Raw genomic sequence first — 8,479 nt, 5'->3', positions numbered from 1 at the left:
CTCTCTCTCTGGGCATATCTCTACCTTTCTGTTTGTGTCTCTGTCCCACTTCCTCTGTCATGCACTTTAAATTTCCTCCCCCCTTTCCACTTCATTTCTGTGTGTGAGTGAGTGAGTGACAAGTATGTGTGTGTTGTTCATAAGTTTTCATACTTTTATGTAGGCTAAGCGTCAACGCTCTGAAGCGCATCTCACTTTTGACATGGCGTGTGTGTGTGTGTGTGTGTGTGTGTGTGTGTGTGTGTGTGTGTGTGTGTGTGTGTGTGTGTGTGTGTGTGTGTGTGTGTGTGTGTGTGTGTGTGTGTGTGTGTGTGTGTGTGTGTGTGTGTGTGTGTGTGTGTGTGTGTGTGTGTGTGTGTGTGTGTGTGTGTGTGTGTGTGTAAATTCCTTATGAGGCACTGATGTCTCTGCCTGGTACCAGCTATGGGGATTAGTTCACCCCGATGCACAAGCGTGCACACACACACACACACTCACACACACACACACACACACACACACGCACGCGCAGAGCTGTTTCTGAGGTAATGCAGTCTGTTAGCTGCATGTTTGGATAATTACCAATCCAGCAAATGATTCTGCACTCTTAACAAGATACCCTAACACCTAAACACACCACTGGCTAAAGTAGGTGTTTAACACCACACTGATGAAGATTACTACTGTAGTGGGTCACACTCACACACCAACACCACACTGATGAAGGCTGGACAGCCCAAACGTTTGTCCCGGTTCAAAAATGCAATAAATATCTTTGAACTGAAGTCTTGGTGTGTGTGCGACCCACTACTGCCGTTATTTTGATATGTTTTAAAAATACTGACAGATTATCATGTGAATCCAGTTTGATGCGAGCTAATCAACATACTGACCCGTGTATAATATTACGTAGTCATATTTGTCAGGTGAAACACAACACTGTCTCTGTTCCTGTCGTGCGTCTTTCCTTTGCGGTCTCTTCTGTCTTCGCATGTCGGTAACCATGTTACATGTATGTCACATGTAACATGTCAGTAACTATGTTACATGTATGTGACATGTAACATGTCAGTAACAAAAGTGCATGGCAACAATATGGAGGAACAGAAACACAAAATAAGAAAAAAATAGAGCTATAATCAGGCACTGTCGAAGGCCACAGAGAAAAAGTGGGGACTTAAAAAAACCTCTAATGAGGTGGCAGAACGACTGTGGAGGCGTAGGCTGTTACAGAGTCTAGGGCCGGCCGCTGCATGTTGCATGTTGACATGATGGAGGCAGTATGTAAGTCAAACTAAATATACATATTGTTGCATATTTAGTTACTACTACTTACTAGCTACACACTATGGTGTACAGACTGAGGTGTTGGCTGAGGTCAGTCCTTTAATGTGAGAAAGCTGCTGTTATCTCTGCAATATGAGCTCATGTTTGTTGGTGGGGGGGGGGGGGGAAATAGGCCCTAAACTGTTATTACACGTTATGGAATGTGGCTGACAGACATTAGGGTATGTATGGTATATGTAGTCTTCTCAAAACTCTATTGCCTGTTATTTACAAATATTATTTCAGAAAATAAAGACACACACACACATACAACACACACACACACACACGCACAACACACACACACCAGAGATGCGCGGATGGCGGATTTAGCCGCGGTTGCCGTGGGTAACCGCAGTTCGGATGGATTTTGGGTCAATGGAATTAATTATTATAATAATTATAATATTGGATAAAACCGCAGGTGAAATAATGTGGGAAATACATGTATGACATCTATCTCTATTCTATGGGCCTATTATAGCTTTTAAAACGCAAACAAAAAGGTGTTTTTAATATTACTTCATTTTCCATCAGGCACACATTAGACGTCTATATACACGTTGCCCGGCAAGGGGTCCTTGAATAAAACAACATTATTTGTTACCATGGATATTATGGATATATATATATATATATTAGGGATGCACCGAAAGGGAAATTCTTGGCCGAAACCGAATATCGAATATAGGAAACAGTTGGCCGAAAACCGAATACAGAATATCCGAATATGATTAATATTATACATCTTTTTTCCTACCATTGCTGTCATGGCCGTACCTTAAAGCTACCTGATTTATGGCAAAATAAATGGTTATGGCAAAACTTAAACTTAAATAACAATCACTATTATGGGTCCATAAAACATTTATTCAGCCCTTTTGAATGCATTAATTGCATACACTATATATATTTTTTCTGCCTATTCGGGCCGAAACCGAATAGGCCGAAAATGCATTTTTAGCCATTTTCTGCCGAATATTTTCTGCGGCCGAATATTCGGTGCATCACTAATATATATATATATATACAGTCGCTGCATAACATCTGTAACCTCCACCACAGAGGTGAGTGACATTGTGCATGTACGTACGGTATAGAATCCCATATGCGTTTCATCCCTGCAGTGCAGATAATATAAATAGAATGATATAATTAATGCGGTTGGATAATAATGGGCGAATAATGAACATGTAGGTACACACACGGTTTAGGGCGACGACAAATCTAATACGTGCGTCTCTTAACCCATTCTGAACGGGAACACATTTTGGTGTCGGCATCATGTTATGCTTTAGCTATTGAAAAAATAGCAGATCTACAAGCTCGTAGCGCGCCACCGAGTGGCGCGCTACGAGCTTGTAGGTCTGCTATTTTTGAAAAATCGAAGAACGACTGACATTTTTTAGAATCTGATCTCGGGTCAGAATGGGTTAATCGGACCAGTGTGTGTCCCAGTGGAAACCTCGAATGAATCTGATCTCAGGTCAGAATGGGTTAACGCACGCTCAGCATTTTCTTTTCCTTTATGCCATCTCTATAGAATGGATGTGTGCGATGTGGACTCGGTCGATATCTAATTTGAGGAAAGGGAGAAGGTGATCCAAACGCTCTGGAGTGAAACTATAGGTGGAAATAATTGTTCTCTAAATGCACACAATGATTACATTATTGGACGTCGTTGAGAAACCCATCACTGTCCCTGGCTGTGCCTGTTTAGATCGTTTATATCGGACCAAGCCAACTTTAATACGATAAGTATACTAATGAAAAGTGCTGTTTTATAACTTACTCCTGATTTTTAAAATGGCAACTTGTTTACGCTCTTTAATAGTGCTGTGGTAAAAACCAGACTAATTTACAGCGCAAGACGTGTATCGGCCTATCGAGAAGCTGTGTGTGTAACGGAGAGGGAGTAACTTGGCTTACCTGCCAGCCTTCCTTTTGTTATGCCGCCACGGCCAGTTGGCCACGAGGACTCTATGCGGCCTCAGCCGTTGGCTGGAGGGGGTGCATTATTTTCAGATAACCGCATACCTGTGGTGTGGTTTCGTCACCCTTCAACCACACACTGGAGTGCATTCCTTTTCTTGAGTGGAATTTCCTTTACTTTAAGGTTTAACCCATTTAGGACTGAGGCAGATTAAAAAAAGTCTTCTAAATCCTAAAGGTTTTTCTGAAAAACCTTTGTTTCTAAGTCAGTGCCGGTGCTCACACCGTTTCACGTCAAGGATCACAAAAATGATATGTAGTTATGGGCCCGCCCGCTGCCCCTATCCTTCTTCCAGGGACCTCCCTCCCCAGAAGCAAAGATTCTCCCTCCCCAGAAGCAAAGATTTTAATATAATATATTCAAAGATTTGCGCCTCATTTTCAAGACTTGAAAATCTCATTTTCAATCTTGAAAATGAGGCGCAAATCTTTATTCTCTTTATTCTCTATTCAAAGATTTGCGCCTCATTTTCAAGATTTTTCAAAAAAAACAGCAGACCTACATGCTCGTACCTACGAGCTTGTAGATCTGCTATTTTTCAATAGCTTATGAAGTACAACACCAAAGGGGGGTTCCCGTCCAGTGGCACACGGGAGTCTTTTACACATCCTGTCGGGATGACAGACTTGACCCTGATTTGGCGTCGGAACTAAACGATTGCCCCCCCCCCCCCCCCCCCCCCCCACAGCGCGGTGCCAATGGCTGTGGACCAATGAGAGTGTAAGGAATGCTTTCCAGGGGTAAACTTGGGGTCAGAGCTGCTGATCATACCTGAGGGAGAGAGAGAGAGAGACACACACACACACACACACACGCATACATGCACGCACACACACGCGGTAGTGACGCTAAGTGTTATTACCCAAGTTTTTTTTTTTTTTTTTGCACACTGGTGGCAGTGGCTAAATAATTGAATGTCCTGTGAGCGAGGTAGAAGTCTATCAGGTGACAGAACGCACACATGCGCACAGTCACACACACGCGCGCGCACACACACACACACACACACACACACACACACACACACACACACACACTGCATTCCTCCGGTCCTTTGGGGGTATGATCAAGATCTAAGTTTGACCTGTGCTAAAGACACCACGCCCCCTGTGTGTGTGTGTGTGTGTGTGTGTGTGTAGGTGTTTTGACTATACAGTTGTAGTTGCTGATCAACACTGTTTGTGGTTTGCTCGCTTTGTGTATTTGAATGTAAACTGAGATGCTGTGAGCTGTCAGCTGTGAGGCTCACATTTCTCTATGCTAGTTAGTTAGCATCTCACACACCCACCCACACGCAACGCACGCACACACACACACACACACACACACACACACACACACACACACACACACACACACACACATACACACACTCATGTACACACATTTGTCTCAACGTTCTTTTAGAGGCAGTTTGTGTATTTTTGAGTGGTGCAACCACTCCTATAGACAGCTATGTGTGTGGCTTGGTCCCTGGGTCTGTCCCTGTGTCCCTGACTCCCTGGCTGTGTCCGAGCACAGAAATACTGTGTCACTGTTAACACACAGACACAGACAGGCCAGGGAGGAGGGCTAGTACAGTACAGTACAGTACAGTACAGTACAGTACAGTACAGTACCAACTTCAGACGGGTCTGATTCTTTTCATTAGTTTTCAGAAACCTCATAGAAGAGGAAATTGTGGTTTTCCAGGTAATCTGGGAAGGGCCGGGAGCTGCTGCTATCTTCACAACCTGAACCCGTATCAAATTCTTCTCTAGTACTCAAAGCGGTTTTCTGCTGCTTTGGCAGTTTATATTTTTACCTTTTTGTTTAGTACAGCAGTGTAAATATGAAGGGTGACGTGGTGATTTTCAATACAAATCTAAATGGCAATTGATTGATCGATTCTTGTTGTTTTTTATACAACTGTAACTAGAATGTCTACACATGGGCTGACCCATTTAACTTCAAAGCTTTGTTAGATGCCAAGGGATTCAAACGGACATGCATAAAGTTGAGTTTAACGTTGTTTAACCCATTTAGACCTGAGCTCGGTTCTACAAAATGTCTTCGAAAATCCTGACAGTTTTCTGAAAAAACCTTATGTTTTCTATGTCAGTGGTTCTCCTACTATTCCATGTCAGAGACCCCTAGAACCATATGCATTTGCCCTCGTCTGACCCACATCTCAAATATGTTGTTCCAGGCAGGCACCCCCCCCCCAGAAGCAAAGACACAAGTTAACTATGAGCTTGTATAGATCTGCTCATTTTCCCCCAATAGCTAAAGTGTAACATAATGCTTAAAACACCAAAAGGGGGGTATATCACAGACAGTATATATATCTTGTCGTAGTACAATTTAGGCATTTAGCAGATATCTATCTCATCTGACCAGAGTGGGCCAGGCCCAACAACAGCCAGTATTCATTTATATGTTGACATTTTGCTAGAGGATCGTCCCTTGAGTTGCAGCAGCCCCGTTTTCAAAGGGGTCGTCCTCAGTCATCTGACATTTGCACTATTTATTTTTTTACGTGAGCTGTCGAGTAAATTGTGTCAAGAAAGAGTGTCCTTTAGAACAAAAAGATCATAACCTGCTATGCTAATCGCACCTCTTTCTCAAAGTTCAAAGTTCCACAGGGTTTAAATAAACAAACATGGCAGACTGTTGCTGCTGACTGCTTACAGTACGTCTTCATGTGAAACTGGAGCACACAGTGAGTGATATTATGTTCTTATATCACCCCGCCTGCTCCAGTTCCATGCGGCGGCAACAGCGGAACGCTAGCAATACAAGATAGTCCCCCCCCCCCAACCCAACTCTTAACCCATTCTGACCTGAGATCAGATTCTAAAAATGTCTCCTACGACAGTTTTCTGAAAAAGCCATGTTTCTATGTCAGTCGTTCTTCGATTTTTCAAAAAACAACAGACCTACAAGCTCGTAGCGCGCCACTCGGTGGCGCGCTATGAGCTTGTAGGTCTGCTGTTTTTCAATAGCTAAAGCATAACATGATGCTAACACCAAAAAGGTGTTCCCGCACAAAATGGATTAACACACTAAACATGATGCATCGTAGGCTGCGTATGTCAACTGCAGGGAGACGACGCGCACGAGATCTCCACTTCCCCCATGGAGAGTAGAGCAGAGGCTTAACATGCTGCTGTACTGAGCTGTGTTGAAGGAGGGGGAAAAGGCTGACGTTGGCGGCTTGGATTGGATGGAGGGTCTCTCTCTCTCTCTCTCTCTTTCACACACCCTCTGTCTCCTTGACTGTCCCCAGGAGACCTTGTCTCCTCATCACCTCTGTCTCCCCCCTCCTCTCCCCCCCCCCCCCCCCCTGTCTCACACACTCCTATTTGACCTTCCTTCCTTCCTTCTCCCTTTTTTACAGCCGGAGGCAGGCTAAATGTGTGTGTGTGTGTGTGTGTGTGTGTGTGTTTCACTTGATTAGTTAGGAGTGGACCTTTGACACTCGCCTCAAGGGCACAGGCCTATTATGGTGAGAGGGGTTACGTGTGTGTGTGTGTGTGTGTGTGTGTGTGTGTGTGTGTGTGTGTGTGTGTGTGTGTGTGTGTTTCATAAGGACACAGGTCTCCAGCACCCTGTGCTGTGGCACAGATTCAGACTCAGAGAAGAGACTGTTGTATCTGTGGTACAGATTCAGACTCAGAGAAGAGACTGTTGTATCTGTGGCTCAGATTCAGACTCAGAGAAGAGACTGTTGTATCTGTGGCTCAGATTCAGACTCAGAGAAGAGACTGTTGTATCTGTGGCTCAGATTCAGACTCAGAGAAGAGACTGTTGTATCTGTGGTACAGATTCAGATTCAGAGAAGACTGACTGTGCAAGAGTGTAATACAGAGAGGAGAAAAGAAAGTGTGTAGGGGGGGCTGAGGGAGAGCAGAACACACCCGCTGACATTCATAGATATGCAACGCCCACACACACACACACACACACACACACACACACACGCGCGCGCCACACACGCACACACTCTCTCTCATAAGCTGCTGCAACATCAAAGGCTGGTCTTTAGAGTTCCCGATAGCTTTTCTGTGCCTCTGCACTTAAAGTATGCATATCGCAGTGATTGTGTTCATGAGGCGTGCAATAGGCCTTCTCCAGTCTGCTTCATGTGGAAAATAGTGAAACACTGCTATTTTTTATGATTATCCCTGTATGTGGGGATGTTTTTGTGTGCATGGTGGTGGTGGTGGGGTATTATTAGAGTTGTTGGGGAAAGCAAAACCGTTTTGCTTGCGTGTGTGTGTGTGTGTGTGTGCGTGCGGCTGCGCACATTGGCCTGTGTGTGTGTGTGTTGGCCTGGGGTACACCATCAAAGAGAAGCCGACACAGAGAGAATGAATAATTATCGTAAAAACCCTGGCTATGTTTATTAAATGTGTCGTGCTGTTGTGTTAGCATTAGTATAGTACACTATGGCTCTCTCTGTTCACTTTCCATCAAGTCCAAACGGACTGGGTCTCCAAGGTAACGTAACGGTTACCCCCCCCCCCCCCCCCCCCCCCCCCCCCCCCCCCCCCCCCCCCCCGTGGCACTGCAGACATGACAACGGCTGCCCTCTGTGACCCACATTCCAGCAGTCAATCACAGTGCACCCACGCACACGCACGCACGCACAAACCCCAGCCTATGGAAACTCTTCACTCTTAACTATTTTCTTTTTATCAGAAGGAGGGATTGAGAGAGAGAGAGAGAGAGAGATATGCCCTTTCCCTGAAATAAATCATACTTTACCTGTCTAGTCTAGTTCTCCATCTTTGCCTCCTGCAATATCCCTTAACCCATTCTGACCTGAGATCAGATTCATACGAGGTTTTCCACTGGACACACACTGGTCTGATGAACCCATTCTGACCTGAGAACAGATTCTAAAAAAGTCAGTCGTTCTTCGATTTTTCAAAAATAGCAGACCTACAAGCTCGTAGTACCTACTATGAGCTTGTAGATCTGCTATTTTTCAATAGCTAAAGCACGACATGATGCTAACACCCAATCAGAATGGGATATTTCTCTCTCTCTCTCTCTCTCTCTCTCTCAGTTCATCTATTAGTTGTATTTGTTCAGTATTCAGTATTAATTTATGCTTATCATTCATAACCGTAAATACATATTTTCCACTAATTCTGTTGTCTTTCCTCATTCGGAACCCTCGTTCCTCTGTCTGCT

This window comes from Protomyctophum bolini (genome assembly GCF_963924005.1).
Source record: "Protomyctophum bolini genome assembly, chromosome: 19".
NCBI classification, from domain to species: domain Eukaryota; kingdom Metazoa; phylum Chordata; class Actinopteri; order Myctophiformes; family Myctophidae; genus Protomyctophum; species Protomyctophum bolini.
The sequence above is the reverse complement of the archived record's forward strand: the minus strand, read 5'-3'. Positions refer to the sequence as shown.